General features: G+C 41.5%; 1 protein-coding gene and 1 non-coding gene across 2 annotated transcripts in view; both read right to left on the reverse strand.

Moving 5' to 3' along the window:
• Positions 1-20,054, reverse strand: part of DRC8 (dynein regulatory complex subunit 8) — a 168,542-nt gene that overhangs the window by 82,366 nt on the left and 66,122 nt on the right.
• Positions 4,771-4,874, reverse strand: LOC123570948 (U6 spliceosomal RNA). The gene has a single exon (XR_006695175.1). It is a non-coding gene; the product is annotated as a U6 spliceosomal RNA (small nuclear RNA).

Raw genomic sequence — 20,054 nt, forward strand, 5'->3', positions numbered from 1 at the left:
GCACCACTCTTACAGTTTAGAAGTTTGAAATTTTTTAAATAAAAACACTTTATTTAAAAAAAAAAGATATGCACATTTCACTCTCATCCATCAAAACCACAGTAATAGCAAACAATAACAGAAATCCTGCCTCATATAGATTAACTATTTAAAAAACAATTTACTCTTTTGTGTTACACTATCTGTATCACTTTGGCTTGAAAAGCTTGTTAGGAAGGATGTCTTAATCCTCAGTTTCATAACAAAATATATTAGTTACAACATTTTCACTCAGTACTTCAGAAACTTGGCAACCCTGGAGAGATCTAAAATATTGTTTCCTGAAGTGAAAGTTGAGACGAGGCTGTGTGTCAGTCCACCATTCCTTGCAGGTAAAAGAAAGGCACAGTGGACCCTCAAACAACATGGTGTGAACAGCACAAGTCCACTGAGATGTGGACTTTCTTCTGCCTCTGCCACTCCAAACAACAAGACCAATCCCTCCTCCTCCTCCTCCTCCTCCTCCTCAGCCTACTCCATGTGAAGATGAGAATGAAGACCTTTGTGATGATCTACCTCCTCTTAATGAGTAGTAAATATATTCTCTCTTCTTTTTTCTTTTTTTTTTTTAGACAGAGTGCCTCTCTGTCACCCAGACTGGAGTGCAGTGGCACCATCTCGGCTCACTGCAACCTCTGCCTCCAGGGTTCAAGTGATTCCCCTGCCACAGCCTCTCAAGTAGCAGAGATTACAGGTATGTGTCACCACGTTCAGCTAAGTTTACTTTTTATTTTTAGTAGAGACGAGGTTTCACCATGTTGGCCAGGCTGGTCTCAAACTCCTGACCTCAAGTGATCCACCTGCCTTGGCCTTCCAAAGTGCTGGTGCTGGGATTACAGGCGTGAGCCACTGCACCAGCCCCTCATGATTTTCTTAATAATACACATGTATATATATTTTGAGATGGAGTCTAGCTCTCTCGACCAGGCTGGAGTGCCATGGAGCCACCTCTGCTTGCTGCAACCTCTGCCTCCCAGGTTCATGCGATGCTCCTGCCTCAGCTTCCAAAGTAGCAGGGATTACAGGTGCCCGCCACCACACCTGGCTAATTTTTGTATTTTTAGTAGAGATAGGGTTTTACCATGTTGGCCAGGCTGGTCTTGAACTCTTGGCCTCAAGTGATCCGCCTGCCTCAGCCTCCCAAAGTGCTGGGATTACAGGTGTTAGCCACCATGCCTGACCTAATATTTTCTCTTATTAAAGTAACATTAGTTTACTTTAGTGTAAGAATACAGTAGATAATACATATAACATATAAAATACGTGTTAATTGATGTTTATGTTATCAGTAAGGTTTTCAGTCCACAGCAGGCTGTTAGCTGTGTTTTCGGAGAGTCAAAAGTTACATGTGGATTTTCAACTGTAGGGGAGATCAGTGCTCCAAACCCCCACGCTGCTCAAGAGTCAAGTGTGTATGGAAAAGACGAAGCCCTTTTCATCCTCCATGAACGCTGATGACAGCAGCGCTGTGAGGGGCTCCCTACTGCTGGAAGAGATGAGTTTTGAGATGCACTCGCTGAGCTCCAGGCTCGGCTCATCAGCGGAAGCAATGGCTCGTCCTCTAAAAAGGAGCAATGGCTCCCAGCTGACGGATCACACTGACCTCACCCCAAGGCAGCTCACCGGTCAGGTGCCTTTCAGTGGCGATTCGTTGATGTAGTTGCCCAGTAAAGGCAATATAAGAGAGTAAGTGAGAAGAAAAAAATATAAGGGCAAATGAGGTAGGGGAAGGGAGGTGGTGTTTAAATATTAATCGCCCTTTCTTCTCAAATGTTTCTTTCCTCAAATGATAATGGAATGAGATGCATTTATTTCAAAAGGCCTTCCAAATTCCTTGAGATGAGAATAAAAAGAAATTATAGCAGAAGCAAAAACGACTTAGAGCTTCTCTTGTCCTCCCACGTCCTGAAACATGGGGCTAGAGGCACAAATGACCGAATGATCCTATGCACTATTCTCTCGTCGTAATTCTGGTGCCAAGGACATGGGAAAACAGCAGAAGGGGCCAGGTGGGCCCCGTATATGTCCAGATGGTATCAGGATGGAGCTGGGATCCTGGCCACAATGGAGGAAACCGTATTGCTAACAGTTCGGCCTCAGGAGTAGTGAGGATCCTAAAGGTGAGCTGAGAGTAAAAGAGAAGATGAGAAGGAGAGCACAGGTCGGGAAAAGATCAGGCCATTAATTTTGAGAAAGAGGATCAAGGTCTGCAAAGGGAGACAGCTGAAGAGAAAAATGTGAAAACACTGAAATCGGTGAAAAGAAAGTTACAGGAGATAGGAAAAAAAAACTTCATAGCTTAATGATGAAAATCAAAGAAAGAAGTTTAGAAATAAGAAAACAAGGCCGGGCGCGGTGGCTCACGCCTGTAATCCCAGCACTTTGGGAGGCCGAGGCAGGCGGATCACAAGGTCAGGAGATCGAGACCATCGTGGCTAACATGGTGAAACCCCGTCTCTACTAAAAATACAAAAAATTAGCCAGGCATGGTGGTGCGTGCCTGTAGTCCCAGCTACTCGGGAGGCTGAGGCAGGAGAATGGAGTGAACCCGGGAGGCGGAGTTTGCAGTGAGCCGAGATCGCGCCACTGCACTCCAGCCTGGGCGACAGAGCGAGACTCCGTCTCAAACAAAAAAAAGAAAAAAGAAAAAAGAAAACAAGACATTAGACAGGAACTAGAAAATGAAACAAAAAGATAAAATAACTGATAAAATTATATACAATATTAAGGTTGGTTAACCTTTTTCTACTAAATGAGACTTTGAATGAAGAGAATTGATTAAAGATTAAAGTAAAGCTTTTAGGCCAGGCTGAGGCAGGGGAATAGGGTCTGGAGGCAGGGAACCTAAGGCTGTTTCACACTGACTTCCTAGAACTAAATTGAAAGGAAAACCCTAACTTTCCAGCCTAAGTAACAAAAGGACCAGAGGCTGCTCCCTTTGCAAACTCACTACCTTTTCTGGTAGGCAGATGGGAAATTGGCTGTCTGCAACAAGCCAGACTGATTGCAGGTTGAGTCTTTCTTTGCATCTTTGTTCACTCCAGCCTCTGAATGGTTGCTGTCCACAACCAATCAGACTGATTGCCTGCCAAGTCTTTGTTTGCATAGAGGTGTAACTTTGTACCCTAGCCTCTGATTGGCTGTGAAAACCAACTCCTGTTTGCACAGGAGTGTGACCTTTGTAACTTCACTTCAGCCTCTGGTTGACTGCTTTCTGCAACCATTCAGACTAACTGTGGGCTACCACTTCATTTACATGAGGTGAACATGAAGTGGCCGATGGGAAACTTCTAGCGGGTATTTGGACCCAAGAAGATTTTGCATCTGGACCCCAGAGCTGCTGCTCTGGCCCGCTCCCACACTGTGGAGTGTACTTTCATTTTCAATGAATCCCTGCATTTGTTCTTTTGTTGCTTCATACTTTCTTTGCTTTGCTGGGCATTTTGTCCAATTCTTTGTTCAAAATGCCAAGAACCTGGACGACTTGCAGTCACGACCCTTGACCAGGGACAAGGCAAGGTGGCTCGCACCTGTGATCCCAGCACTGTGGAAGGCTGAGGCGGGAGGACCACCTGTGTCCAGGAGTTCAAGACCACCCTGGGCAATACAGTGAGCCCCCGTTTCTACAAAAAAAAATTAAAATTAGCCAGGCATGGTGGTGTGTGGCTGTAGTTCCAGCTACTCTGGAGGCTGAGACGGGAGCATCACTTGAGCAGGTGAGGTTGAAGCTGCAGTGAGCTCTATGATGGTGCCATCACACCGTAGCCTGGTTGACAAAACAAGACTCTATCTCAACATAAATAAATTAAATTAAATTAAAGAAACCTTTTAAAACTATTTTTAACATTATTAAAATTAGTAAAGAATTTAAAATTATTAAAGTTATCTTTTCAGACAACTATTTAAAAAACTGAAACCAAGCCGGGCATGGTGGCTCATGCCTGTAATCCCAGCACTTTGTTGTGGGGGTGCTGAGGCGGGTGGATTGCTTGAGGTCAGGAGTTCAAGAGCAGCCTGACCAACATGGTGAAACCCATCTCTATTAAACACACACACACACACACACACACACACACACACACAGCCAGGCGTGGTGGCAGGTGCCTGTAATCCCACCTACTCAGGAGGCTGAGGCAGGAGAATCGCTTGAACCCAGGAGGCGGAGCTTGCAGTGAGCTGAGATGGTGCCACTGCACTCCAGTCTGGGTGACAGAGCAAGACTCCATCTCAAAAAAACAAAATAAAAATAAATAAATAAATAATAAAATAAAAAACTGAAACCAATGTAGTAAAATAAAATTAAAATAGCTTTTTAAAGTTTAATAATTCCTTCTTTTGTTAAGTTTCTGGAGTAGAGAAAAAAGATACAAACTCATTTTGCATACAGCAATGGGCTGGTTATCACTGGCTCCTCATTGGCAAAAAGCCCTGATTTGGAGCCTTTTTTATTTCCATTGCGGTTTTATTTCCATTGTGCCAAGATGGATTTCAAGCTGCCAATTACAAACATGAAATCACTAAAGGTGGAGTCTGAAAGAAATGCACAATAGCATACCATTATTATATGGTACATCCACCATACACACACTAGACACAAATAACCTCAAAGCATAAATATGAGTAAAATATAGTAAAGTAATTAAGAAGTGGTAAATTGTGAGTATTTATTACCTTTCTTTTTGTCATTGTTAATAAAAGCATTTATTTTGCATTTTATACAGAATAACCTGAAAAAATATGGGATGCTTCATAAATTTGTGTGTCAGCCTGTGCAGGTGCCATGCTCATCTTCTCAATGTTGTTCTGATCTTAGATAAGTGCTGCTGAAGAAAGCACCGTTATTTTTTAATATAATTGAATTAAGTCTATATAATTTATTTTTAATATAAAGTAGCTTTAAACATTAGTTTGCAGAATTCCTGAAATGTAGCCATTAGCTCTTGTGAGCTGGGATAAGTCGGCACAGTCTGGCTCCAGCACACCACTGACAGTGAGAGTCAAATTCACTCCATTCAGACAGCTCAAGAGGCCTTCCTGGGGCCGTCCCTGTACAGGTTCATCTCCTCAACAGCGAGAGTGGCCAGGAGCAACTCACTCAGTTTTCTACCATGTACACAAAATAGAAATCAAATACTACTCTTGAAAAAAAAATTTTGTCCCTTTGAAAAATAAGTTTCTTCCTTTTAAATTGATTTCATGGGATTAAAAAAATGCTAACTCCTCAATTTTGGTAGGCTTTTGAAAGAAAATGAAAATCAACTGTTCCATATAAAGTATTTAAAATATGCTGAGACATTTGATTTCTTTTTCTTTCTTTCTTTCTGTTTTTTCTTCTTCTTCGAGACAGAGTCTCGCTCTGTCGCCCAGGCTGGAGTGCAGTTGAGCAATTTCGGCTCACTGCAACCTCTGCTTCCCGGGTTCAAGCAATTCTCCTGCCTCAGCCTCCCAAGTAGTTGGCATTACAAGTGCCTACCACCACGCGCAGCTAATTTTTTGTGTTTTTAGTAGTGACAGGGTTTCACCATGCTGGCCAGGTTGATCTCAAACTCCTGACCTCAAGTGATCTGCCCGCCTTGGCCTCCCAAAGTGCTGGTATCGCAGGTGTGAGCCACCACACTCGGTCAACATTCGATTTCTTTTGTCAAAGTAGATGTCTTACATTGATAAGAAGTACAAACTAACTCCAAAAGCCTTTATGGTTACAAGTATAAAAAATGTTTTTCTGTACCTCTACTATATATATAGTAGGGGCTAGGAGTAAGACTATTTCAGAACAAATGATCCCCAATAAGGTGGCCCAATCATGGTGTCATCATTTAATTATGTATAGCATTTGGACCACTTAAAATGCTTGACCCGGGGAAGCTTGGTTCTTGGCAGGCTGGCATTTAGTGGGTGTAGTATCACGTTCCTGACACAAGGGGGAGCCAGTGCCATTGAGCTAGGCTGTGACTTCCGTTTAAGGGCAGCCTAAGGTCAAAAACACCAAAGTGAAGACCAGATTCAGAACATTTCACACAATTATAAGAGACAAAAAAAATAGGCAAAACATTTTACCTGCTCTATTAAATAGCTAACATTATGCTAAGGATAAGAGAACATTTAAAGCAATCCAAAAATGTCTAAGGACAAAGCAGGGTTTGAAAATGGTTTTCATTCATTTAACAAATATTTGAAGCCTGTGATGTGCTGGTATCATTTACAGAACAGCAGAGAACAAAATAAAGACCTCGCCCTTACGGAGGGCATTTTTCACACATGAACCTTATTTTGGAAAAGCCATGAAATGAAGGTAAAATAGTGACCAAATCTCTTTATTCAGCAGAGCTATTCTGTTCAAAAAAGGCCTCTTTTATCCAAGGTCCCTCTAATCAAGAGATCATTTCTCCACTGCTAAAACATGCTTCCTGAACACCTGGTTCTAACTTGCCGTGGTGTTATTTCTTATATAGTCCTATGTGCTAGAGTTTGTAGCCCCCTAATAAACTCTGGATCTTCTGTATGTCATTAAAAACAAAAGCGCTACAAAATACTGGATATTACACAGAGTGACTGAGAAATAATTTAACCACACAGTCACTTTTCATCTGCCATGGCGCAGGCACTCCCCTCGGCGCTGTGATTACTGTGAATTAGACAAAATCCCTGCTGTAATGGAACTTACAATCAAGGGAGTGAAAGAATAAACATAAAGAAATCTAAGCGAATTTTAGGTAGTGATAAATACAATGAAAAAATCACCACCATAACCACCATTTTCATAGTTCTATCAGTTTGCTAGGGCTGCCATAACAAATTACCATAGACTGTGTGACTTAAACCACAGAAATTGATTTTCTTGGTTCCGGAGGCCAGAGGTCCCAGATCAAGGGGTCAGCAGGTTGGCTGCTTCTGAGGCCTTCCTGAATTTATAGGGGCCACTTTTTCTCCCTGTGCCCTCACCTGGTCACCCCTCTGTGCGTGAGCATCCCAGTGTCTCTCTGGGTGTCCAAACTTCCTCTTCTTATAAGGACACAAGTCAGATTGGATTAGGGCCCACCCTAATGGCCTCGTCTTAACTTAATCACCTCCCTTTGGTTTGGGCTTTTTAACTTAATCATCTCTTTAAAGACCTTATCTCCAACTAAGGTTACATTCTGAGGTATACTGGAGGTTAAGACTCTAAAACATGAATTTGGAGGGGACAAAATTTAGCCCATAACAATAACATCTTACAACTCACTGCCACCAAGCTTGCCTGGCCACCATTCCCTCTTGCCTGGACCTCTGCAGTAGACCACAGGCTGTCATTCTGCTTCTGCTCTTGCCGGCCATCTCAATCCATTCTCACAGCAGCCAGAACAATCTTTTTAAAATGAAAATCATAACATGTAATGCCTGCTTAAAACCCTTCAACAGCTTCCTGGTCAACTTCTTCCTGATAAACTGCACTGAGAAACTTCTTTTTCACGGCACGTAAGGCTCCACATCATTTGACCCTGCCAAGCTTTTTGGCGTGATCTTCCACCGCTCTCTAGCGCCCTCACAGGTACACTATCCTCTTTGCTTTACTCCAGCATCCTGACCCTTTCCCCTTCAAAGGCCCTTTATATTTGCTTTCCCCTAGTTCACACAGCCGACTCCTTCTAATCTTAAAGTTCTTACCTCAAAAATTACTTCCAGAGACACTTTCCCTGACCAGAACATTTAAACTATTCCATCCCACCTAATCACACCCCAATTCTCTAATGTATTATCCTCCTTTATTTTCTTTATAGTACATTTTGTTACATCATCCCGTTTTATTTACAGTGTAGCATTTATTACTATTTGAAATTATATTTATTACTTGCTTACTTGTCCATGATCCATCTTTCTCCTCTAAAATATAAGTTCCTTGAGGGCGGAGGCCTTGTCTTTCATTGTTATATTCTAACACCTAGAAAAAGCTCACACTTAATAGGAAATCAGGTATTTGCTGAATAATTCATGTTTGTGTGTTTGTTTTTTATACACAGGGCCTCACTATGTTGGCTAGGCTGGTCTTGAACTCCTGGGCTCAATCAATCCTCCCGCCCCAGCCTCCCAAAGTGCTGGGATTACAGGTGTGAGCCGCCGTGCCCAGCCGATAATTAATGAATTTGTAGAACACTTTATAGTTGAAAAATGCCTTTCAATTAAACAGTACTTTCATATATATTCACTCATTTAATTCTAATGTCAATCTATGTTATATTCCCCATTTTAAAAATAAGGAGACTAGAACTTTGAGACGCTATCTGACTCGCCCTGCTAGTAACATAGCTAGTCTGGGGCAAAACTGGAAACTGGTCCCATCCTCTGACTCCTGGGCGTGTCTCTCAGCACTTTTTGCGGTAACATCTTCTAACAAATCTTGATGGCGAGTGTGATTCAAGGTGAAAAGTAGTGGCAGAGAAAAACACTCAGGTGCAGACCAGACCTTGTGCTGTCTGCATATTTCTCCAAGAGGCCTTGGTCATAACAAGGGTTTCATAAATGTTTACTGAATTAATAGACTACAGCATTTTTCTGTGTTGGGAAAGGCCTAAGTAATTCTAAATTCCACATTGCCCAATGGCTGCCAACTGCCCAAACAAAACAAGAACAAGCCCACTGTCCTGGAATTTCCTTGTTAAAAATGACACCGAAACGCCGCTTGGCAAAAACCGCAGTAAAAACAGTCTCAGGCGAGATCGACCGACAGATGCTACTTGTGGGCCAGAGTCCGGGGGGGGAAGCAATATTTGCACAATCTCGAAGTATCTCTTCCAAGATATTTACCAAATACAAAAGGAAAATGCATAACTTTGCTGTGGGGAAACCTGGCAGACACTATCTTAAGCAAGCAATTAAGGTGAACGTCATCAGTACTAAAGCATAGCAACATCATGGATTCTGACATGATGCTCAGAGAAGGGCACAAACTCACTTGCGTGTAGTGTTCTCGCCAAAAATATACTGCCTCAATCTAATCACAGGAAAATATCTGGCAAACCCAAACCGAGGGACATTCTAAAAAAGAATTCAGCAGGATTTTTCAAAAGTATCAAGGTCTTGAAAGAGGAACTGTCACAGATTGGAGGGCTAAAGAGACAAGACGACAGTGCAGGACAGGGTTCTGCATGGATCCTGGGAGAGAGGACGGAATTCGTGGAAAAACTGGTGAAACTCTAGCACGTCCCTAGTTCAGTTGATGGTACTGAACCAAGGTTAATTTCTTGGTTTTGATCATTGTAGTGTAGTTATGTAAGATGTGAATGGGGGGAGGGATACACAGAAACTCTCTTGAACAATTTTTTTTTTTTTTTTTTTTAGAGGCAGGGCCTCACTCTGTTGCCCAGGCTGGAGTGCAGTGATGCCATCATAGCTCACTGCAGCCTCGAACTCCTGGGTTTAAGCAATCCAACCACCTCAACCTCCTGAGTAGCTGGAACCACAGGCATGAGCCACCATGCTTGGCTTTTTTTTTTTTTTTTTTTGTAGAGACAAGGTTTCATTATGTTGCCCATCCTGGGTACTATTTTTTTGCATTTATATAACTCTAAAATTATTTCAAAATAAAATGTTTTTAAAATACTGGATAATATTTCACTGTGTATACATATCACATTTTCCTTATCCCTTCATTTGTTTGGACACTTACGTTAATTCCCTATATTGGCTATTGTGAATAATGCAGTAAATAAGGGGGTACACTGAAAAGATTAAATTTCAAAATAATAGCATACTAGATTCCTTTTTTCTCTGTGGTCAAGGAATGGAAATTTCTGGTTAATCAAATTTTTTTAAAGAGTTACCACTTTTACACAATATCAGGATTATTAGCCATTTACAATGTAAGATTTTTCTCAAGATATTATAAAATCTCTTGATTTTATAATTCTTTTTTTGGCATAAAATTTTATTACGTAAAATTTTATTAAATTTTAAAATCTTTTTACATCTGGCTTTTATTTTTCCTACTCCAAGTTTATAATGGAATTCATTCATATTTTTAAATACTTAACAAGGTTTTGTTTTAAACCTAGATACTTGTTGCACACAAACTTTATCTTACTATACAGCATGAAGTATAGATCCAATTTTATATTTTTCCAAATAGCTATCCAGTTAAATCTATGTTTTTCCCACACATCAGAGATGCCATTTATATCCTATATTAACTTTCCATATGCACTTGGAACAATTTCTGGATTTTCTATTCTATCTCATTGATCCATTATGCCATACTGTTTTAACAATAGAGGATTTGTAATATGTTTTAATATCAAATAAAGCTAAACTCACCGCCTTACTCTTTATCAGAGTTTTCTTGCCTATTCTTGCTAACTTATTTTTCATATGAAAATCAAAATTCGCCGGGCGCGGTGGCTCAAGCCTGTAATCCCAGCACTTTGGGAGGCCGAGACGGGTGGATCATGAGGTCAGGAGATCGAGACCATCCTGGCTAACACGGTGAAACCCCGTCTCTACTAAAAAATACAAAAAACTAGCCGGCCGAGGTGGCGGGCACCTGTAGTCCCAGCTACTCGGGAGGCTGAGACAGGAGAATGGCGTGAACCCAGGAGGCGGAGCTTGCAGTGAGCCGAGATCTGGCCACTGCACTCCAGCCTGGGTGACAGAGCAAGACTCCGTCTCAAAAAAAAAAAAAAAAAAAAAAAAAAAGAAAATCAAAATTCACTTATCTAGCTCCAGAAAAGATCTGATAATATTTTAATTGAGATTGTGTTAACTTAATGAGTTAATTTAGGATTATTTGGCATCTTTATAATTTCGAGTCTTCTTATCCAAAAACATAGTATGTCTATTTGTTCATCTATTTTTATATATTTCAGGTTATCTGAATGTAGCATATTTTTGTTATATTTTTGTCTATAAATTTTAGCTTTTTTGTTGCTACTGTAAATGAGTCTTATTTTCCATTATATCATCCAACTGGGCATTGTTTGTATAGTTGAACACTCTTTATTTCTATGTATTAATTTTATTCCCTACCATACTTTAGCAAATATTTTTCTTTGTAATTTTTCCATTCCACACATATTTAATCATATATCTGTGAATAAAGATAGTTCTTTCTTCTATCTTTTATACCATTTAATGTCAAATACTTATGTGTCTGTTATCACCTGTCTAATTATATTGGTTAATACTTCTAGTCAATACTAAATAATAACAGCAAATGCGGACATCGTTATCTTATTCCTGACATTAATGAAAATGCTGTTTGTGCCTTCTTTATTAAGTAAGAAACTAGATTTTGGGCTGAAACACACGTATTTTATGCTAAGAAAGCATGTGCTTAATTTCTACTTTATTGAGTCTTTAAAATTATGAATGTGTGAATTCTGTCAAATGCTTCTATAGATCTCTATCTGATCCTATGATTTTTCTTCACAGATCTGTTTCTATGATAAATTACATTAATAAACTTCCCAACACAGAACTATTTTTACATTTCTGGAATAAACCTCCATTTGCTTACATGTGCCACTGAATTTTGTTGCTAATATTTTATTTACAATTTGTGTACAGATATTCATAAGATTGTTTTGTAAGTTTTTTTAATGCAATATTTGTTAGGTTTTTGGTATCAACATTATACTTACTTTGGAAAAAGAATTTGGAAGTTTTCCTTCTTTTCCTATTCTCTGAAAGAGATGAAGTAGCACTAGAGCTAAAATGTTCTTCTTTGATAAGAATTATCCTATGAAACTATCTGGATTGAAGCCTTTTGGTGAGAGAACTCTGAAAACTTGCCTAATGATTCTATGTAAATTAGTGTGTTTAGATTTTCTATCTTTATGAGATCAGTTTGTTTGTTTTGCTCTTTTCATCAATTGATTTTTAAGTGTATAATCCAGTGGTTTTTAGTATATTCACAAGGTTGAGCTACCATCACCACCATCTAATCCTAGAACATTTTAATCACCCCGTAAAGAATCCCCATACCTGGTAGCAGTTATGTCCATCCCTCCCTCCCCTTACCTCCTCACAACCACTGATCTGTATGTCTACAGATTTGCCTGCTCTAGACATTTCATATAAATGTCATACACATGTGGCCTTCTGTGTTCAGCTTCTTTCGCTCAGCATGATGTTTTCTAGATTCATCCGCGTTGTAACACGTATTAGTACTTCATTCCTTTTTATAGCTGAATAATAGTCTATTTTATGAATATATCATGTTTCGTTTATCCATTCATCACCTGACTGACATGTGAGTTGTTGGCTGTTATAAATAATGCTACTATGATCATTCATCCACAAGTTTTTGTGTGGACATATTTTTTCATTTCTCTTCAGTATAAGCCTAGGAATGAATTTGCTGGGTCATATGGTAACTCTACATTTAACTTTCTCAGGAACTACTAAACTGTTTTCTAAAGTGGCTGCACCATTTTATATTTCCACCAACAATTGCTATCTTTCATTTTTAAAATTACAGCCATTCTAGTAGATCTAAAGTAGTATTACAATTTTGATTTGCATTTCCCTGATGACTAATGATGCTTAGCATATTTTCATGTGTTTTTTGGCCATTAAATAATCTTCCTTAGAGAAATGTCTATTCAAATACTTTGTCCACATTTTAATTGGGTTATTTGTCTTTTTATTGTTGTCAATTTTTTATATATTACAGGTACTAGACCCCTTATCAGATAGATGATTTGCAAATGTTTTCTCCCACTTTGTGGCTTGTCTCTTTATCTTCTTGACAGTGTCCTTTGAAGCACAGAAGTTTTTAATTTTGGTGAAATTCAATTTATCTATTTTTGTCTTGGGTTGCTTGTTTGAGGTATCATAGCTAAGAAACTACTGCCTAATCCAAGGTCACAAACATTCACACCAATGTTTTCTTCTAAGGGTCTTACAATTTTAGCTCTTCATTGAGATCTTTTTTTTTTTTTTCTACTTTTTTTGAGACACAGTCTCGCTCTGTTGCCCAGACTGGAGTGCAGTGGTGCAATCTCGGCTCACTGCAACCCCCGCCTCCCGGGTTCCAGCGATTCTCCTGCCTCAGCCTCCCAAGTAGCTGGGATTACAGGTGTGTGCCACCAGGCCTGGCTAATTTTTGTATGTTTAGTAGAGATGGGGTTTCGCCATGTTCGCCAGGCCAGTCTTGAACTCCTGACCTCAGGTGATCCACCCACCTTGGCCTCCCAAAGTGCTGGAATTACAGGCATGAGCCACTGCACCCAGCCCTTTTATTCATTTTGAGTTAATTTTCATATATGGTGTGTGGTAGGGTTCAACTTCATTCATTTGCATGTGGATATTTAGTCATCCTGGCACCATTTGTTGTAAAGACTATTCTTGTTTTCTATTGAATTGTCTTGCCATCTTTATTGAAGATCAACTGACCATAAGTGTAAGGGTTTATTTCCAGACTCTCAATTCTATTCCACTGATGTATGTGTCTAAACTTACATTATTATACCAGTATCACAGTCTTAATTACTGTAGCTTTTCAGTAAATTTTGAGATTGGGAAATGGGAGTCCAACTTTGTTATCCTTTTTCAAGATTATTTTGGCTATTCTAGGCCCCTTGCATTTCTATATGAATTTTAGAATTAACTGTCAATTTCTTAAAAAAAAAAAAAAAGGGCAACCAGGATTTTGATAGAGATTGCAATGAATCTATTAATCAATTTGGGGAGTATTGCCGTCATAACAATATTAAGTCTTCCAATCTATATACATATGACTAGGACTGCTTCCGGCAAATTGTATTTTACTAGAAAGTTGACTGTTTCAGCCAGGTGTTCAAATTCGCTTGTATAGAGTTGTACAAACGACTCTCATTAGATGTGAAATTTTTCCTATGTTTTAATGATTCTGTCTCCCAAGTTATCTTCTATTTCTACTTTCCCAAATAAGATACTGCTAGTGATTTATCTTTCTATTAACCTTTTGCAAAAAAACAAACTTTCATTTATTGGTTCCTACTGTTGCACTGTTTCCCAATCCCATTAATTCTGTTTTTATCTTCATGAATTTCTCCTTTCTGCTTTCTTTCAGTTTACCTTTTTTCCCTAGCGTTTTTGAGTTGGATGTTCTGTTCATTTTTTTATGCTTTCATTTTTCTTTATACAGGCACTTAAGGAGTCTTAATTTGGTTGTATCTCATAGTTCTAACATCATTTCCATTTTCTTTTTTTTTTTTTTTGAGATGGAGTCTCACTCAATTGCCCAGGCTGGAGTGGAATGGTGCAATCTTGGCTCACTGCAACATCTGCTTCCTAGGTTCAAGCAATTCTCCTGCCTCAGCCTCCCAAGTAGCTGGGATTACAGGCGCACGCCACCATGCCTGGCTAATTTTGGTATTTTTAGTAGAGACGGGGTTTCACCATGTTGGCCAGGCTGGTCTCAAACTCCTGACCTCAAATGATTTGCCTGCCTCGGCCTCCCAAAGTGCTGGGATTACAGGCATGAGCCACTGTGCCCAGCCTGTCATTTCCATTTTCAAATCTAGTTTCCATTACTGTTATTTTCTTATACGTTTTCAATTTAATTTTCCTAAAATTTTACCTTTGAACTAAGAAGCGCTCTTTTTATATAGACTTTAAAAATGTTTTCCAGGTTGAGATCCAGATTTAGGTATGGAAGAGATTTCCCAGAAAGGGTGTAAATGAAAAGAAGGATGGAGATGAAACTCTTGCGGACATTAATAGTCCAGATAAAAAGATAATTGTCTCAAAACAGAGGCTGAGAAAAGAGTCAGAGATGTTGGATGAAAACAAAAGACGCTGGGTGCGGTGGCTCATGCCTGTAATCCCAGCACTTTGGGAGGCTGAGGTAGGTGGATCATTTGAGGTCCGGAGTTCAAGACCGGCCTGGCCAACATGCTGAAACCCCATCTCTACTAAAAATACAAAAATTAACAGGGCATGGTGGTGCGTGCCTGTAATTCCAGCTACCTGGGAGGCTAAGGCAGGAGAATCACTTGAACCCAGGAAGCAGAGGCTATGGTGAGCTGAGATTGCGCCACTGCACTCCAGCCTGGGCAACAGTGAGACTCTGTCGAGGAGAGGGGAGGGGAGGGGAGGGGAGATGGTATGAAAAATAAAGGAAGAGGCCGGGCGAGGTGGCTCACGCTTGTAATCCCAGCACTTTGGGAGGCCGAGGTGGGCGGATCACGAAGTAAGGAGATCGAGACCATCCTGGCTAACACGGTGAAACCCCGTCTCTACTAAAAATACAAAAATTAGCAGGCGAGGTGGCGGCGCCTGTAGTCCCAGCTACTCGGGAGGCTGAGGCAGGAGAATGGCGGGAACCCGGGAGGCGGAGCTTGCAGTGAGCCGAGATCCGGCCACTGCACTCCAGCCTGGGCGACAGAGCGAGACTCCGCCTCAAAAAAAAAAAAAAAAGAAAAAGAAAAAGAAAGGAAGAGAAAACAACCTCAGGAAAAACAGTTTGAGCAGGATGGGATGGAGAGATAGAAGTCAAATTACAAATTGCATGTTGAAGAAGTAAGGAGTGCTCAATAAAGAGCAAACTCTTTTTTAAGACTCTTAGCTATAAAGAGAAAGACAATCATAGGGCATTAGCCAGGGGTTTAGTGGGTGGAAATTTTTTGGTTTTGTTTTATATAAAAGGCGTTTGTGGGAGAAGGTATTTGGAAATATAATGGAGGCCTTTTCATCCATAATCCTTTATATCCTTCTCCCAATGTAGACAAGGGCATTCCACGCTCACTGCCTCTGGGAGAGGAGAACTCAGCAGTTGGCAGGGTGAGTGCCCAGAAAAGCTTTGTTATGAAAAGGAATAGTTACTTGCCAGGGTGTGGCTAAGGCACATAAGCTACCCACACCTGCACCTGTGGAGACATCCTTGATTCTGCCTGGCTTTGGGCTGCGGGTTCATAAAGGGCACCGGGTCTGGCTGGGCTGGAGAGCCCCGCCATGTGCCAGCTCTGTGCTGCTCTTTTGCGTGCAGTTCCAGACTAGCTGCGCTGTGAGGCCACTCTGAAGCTCACCCAGAATTAAGAACTACTGCTCTGTTCCGCGTGTCAATGGATCTACCATCCTAAAGCTAGTGTTTGCTTTCTTTTTTGGGCTCCTTTAAAAAAATCCTGAAATCTTGCTCAGGCTGGTCTCGAACTCCCAAGCTCAAGCACTCTTCCGTCTCAGCCTCCTGGGTAGCTGGGACTCCAGGCGTGCACCACCACACCTGGCTAGGGTTTTCTTTCTAAAAGCCCAAATCTCGTCTTATCCCTTTCAGCATTTATGGATGTGCATTGCTTACACAGTGAAATCCAGGATCCTAGAGCATCAAACAAGATGGTTCACTGAATTGCCCCGGCCCACCTTTCACAGATTCATTTCCTAATAACACCACACAACTAGTTACGTACCCGCAGCTAATATTATCAGTTGTATATAGAAAAAAGACAATGTTGTATGCATTACAGAACTCATATAATAAATACATTTTGTCATCAGTAAGTTTATAACTTAGGAGAAATAGAAATATAAGCTTTCAGTAAAAACAAACAAACAAAAATAAAAAACACAGTACTCTTAGAGTTACGTGAGCAAAGGAAATATGGCATAAATGAGCTCTCAGTAGAAACTGGAACTGTTACAAAATGTACTCAGCAGTTTTAAGAAAAAATAAACATTTGAGTGTCACTTCTCAGTAATCAAAAAAATGAAACAGAAGATGGCTATGGGTTAGAAGCTTTAAATTAACCAAAAGCTTACTTGAATTACAGCACTTACAACCTGGCTTCTGGCCTGGCTTTGTGACTGCATGGCACCTGTAAACACTTGTTTCTAACTGCTTTAAAGATAAAAATACTGAATTCCCATGCTACCTGGACCCTGCTACTATAAGCCAATCTCCTCCCTTTGACAGCCACTTCAAGAGCACGCACGCCAGTCTTGCCTTTCTCACCTCGCCCTCTCAGACACCTCGCCTTACTATATATGAAGATGAAATGGATGAAGTTTCTGTTACTTCTTCTATCTGTGATATAGAAAACACTGAATTCTATTGCTACAGTTGACCATGGTAAAGATGGAGTTTACTTGCTGTGTGTATAAAGCAGTACCAGTAGTTACTAACCCCTATCTTCCTGCAAATAAATTCAGAGGCAATTTCAGAAAACCCCTGAACTCTCCCATGAATCTATACAGATGTATGGATATCCACAGCTTGGGATTCGGCGAGGAAGTCTTAAAGAGAGGCTTCTTTATGTCATGCTTACCAGGAGTAGCAAAGCGACGATCGTTCTCCTGCACGCCATCAGCCCTCCCTGAAGGGGGCCATCCTGTTACCCAACTTCCGCCTGGGACAGTGCTCACCAAGATACCTAAGGGACCCCAACCTTTCCTTGGGTCCCTGTGGAGCAAAATCAGCAAAATGCCACTATGTGAGGATAATGGTCACTGCTGTAACAAACTCCAGCCTCCAGTGGCTTAACACAATAGTCATGGAGGTGGCTCACATAAAATCCAAAATGGATTTTCCTGATCGGCGGACGGCTTTCCTCCAAAAACTCATTCAGGGACCCAGCTCCTTCCATCTTGTGGTTCCATAATTTTCAACATATGGCTTCCAATATCACTCCACTGGATATATCGAGCTGTAAAGGAAAAAGTACCTTCCACGTGGGAGGCTTCCATGGACCGGGCCTAGAAGTGGTACCCATCACCTCCATCCACATTTCATTGGTAAAAACTAGGTCACATGGTCTAGCTAGACCATAATTCCCAGCTCCCCTCTATCTGCAAGAGAATCTGGGAATTACAGTATAGCTGTGTGCTCAGGAGGAGAGGAAACAGAATTAGACTACCCAGTCTCCACCACAGACGACCACCATGACATGAATCACTAGCACTACCAGGGAGGGGCATGGCAATAAACCGGTGAGTTGACCACAGAGTTCCAACTGTTGGCCTAGAAACTCCGATGGAACGGCTTAACATTAGGCTCAAACAACCTCATGAGATTTGGGGGTAACTGTATCAGGTGAGCAGTAAGGTCTCTGCCAAATCCACACTTCCCTCCCGAGAGTTTCTGAATGTATAGGTTGCTATGCTTTGTACCATTGGATCTGCCTCCCTAGGCACAGATGCTGGAACCGGAACTGGCTACTTAACCAGACAGGCGCCCTCTATAGGTCTGCAGGGGAGGGGCTGATGCAGTTGAGCTCTGCTCAACAAAGGCACACACTACCGAATACTGACAAATGACCAAAGCAGACTTTCCTTCTTTCTTCCTTGGGAGTTTTAAAGCAAGACATACAGATGGAAGAGGAGTGGCACAGAGAGAAGGCAGGCTGCAGAACCATAAAGCATCTGACCCCATGAGGAGGTAGATGCAAAGGAGTAGGAGACACACAGCAGAGATCAAATCAGTCAGGAGCAAAATAGGAAGAATCTGGAAAAGAAGAAAGAAAAGCAGGCAAGTAGAGTCGCCGGCATGTTAGATTACCAGTTGATGTGGAGTCGCCAGAGTGACTTGAAATATGAGAGCCCCTGTGTTCCCTTAATGGCAATAAATGTCCTTCCAGTACACTGGGGCTGGAATGCCACTGTGGGGACTTTTTGCTATTCCTTACATAAATAAATTCCTTGAGGCCGGGCGCGGTGGCTCCAGCCTGTAATCCCAGCACTTTGGGAGGCCGAGACGGGCGGATCACGAGGTCAGGAGATCGAGACCATCCTGGCTAACACGGTGAAACCCCGTCTCTACTAAAAAATACAAAAAACTAGCCGGGCGAGGTGGCGGGCGCCTGTAGTCCCAACTACTCGGGAGGCTGAGGCAGGAGAATGGCGGGAACCCGGGAGGCGGAGCTTGCAGTGAGCTGAGATCCGGCCACTGCACTCCAGCCTGGGTGACAGAGCCAGACTCCGTCTCAAAAATAAATAAATAAATAAATAAATAAATAAATAAATAAATAAATAAATTCCTTGTATTAAATGGCATAGTATTTGCATATAACCTATGCATATCCTCCCATATACTTGAAATCTTCTCTGGATTACTTATAATGCCTTCTATCACTTATACTTATTTCCAAATATGTCCTTACAAGAAACTTGCTCAAACTGAGAAAACTTAAGAATATTTGGTCCCAACCAACCTGACAGAGCATGACCAACAGAATGATGCAAAGGAGCCCAGTTTCCAAACAAGTCTGGGGCCATAGGAACACACAGTAATACTTTCTTGGTTTGTGTCCCTTCTGTATTTCAAAGCTAGTAAAGAAACTACCATGAGCTGTTCAAAGCTAGTAAAGAAACTACCATGAGCTTCCACACTTTTTGAGTGAATGTAATATTAGATTTCCTCTGTTAAGGAGACCAGGTCGAGGCTGCAGGACGTACAAATCTGGAAGTCACAGAGGGTACACACCCAGAGGCCACAGGAATTTTATACCCAGAGGCCTCAGGAAGTACACTCCCTGAAACCACCAATCCTCAGAGCCTCTGGCTCCCCACTTTTGAAGTCATACAGCAAAATTTGCACCTGATCAAGACAGTCCAATAAGAACAATAGGCCGGGCATGGTGGCTCATGCTTGTGACCCCAGCACTTTCCGAGGCTGAGGTGGGCACATCACTTGCGGCTAGGAGTTCGAGACCGGCCTGGCCAACATGGTGAAACCCTATCTCTACTAAAAATACAAAAATTGGCCAGGCGTGGTGGCGCCTGCCTGTAATCCCAGCTATTCGGGAGGCTGAGGCAGGAGAAACACCTGAACCCAGGAGACGGAGGTTGCAGTGAGCTGAGATCACATCACTGCCCTCTAGTCCAGGCGACAAAGCGAGATCCCATTTCCAAGAAAAAAAAAGAACAACAGACAGAACTGGGCACGGTGGCTCACACCTGTAATCCCAAACACTTTGGGAGGGCTGAGGTGGGCAGATGACCTGAGGTCAGGAGTTCTAGACCAGCCTGGCCAACACAATGAAACCCCTTTTCTACTAAAAATACAAAAATTAGCTGGGCGTGGTGGCGGGTGCCTGTAATCCCAGCTACTCAGGAGGCTGAGGCAGGAGAAT

Source organism: Macaca fascicularis, chromosome 1 (genome assembly GCF_037993035.2).
Source record: "Macaca fascicularis isolate 582-1 chromosome 1, T2T-MFA8v1.1".
NCBI classification, from domain to species: Eukaryota; Metazoa; Chordata; class Mammalia; order Primates; family Cercopithecidae; genus Macaca; species Macaca fascicularis.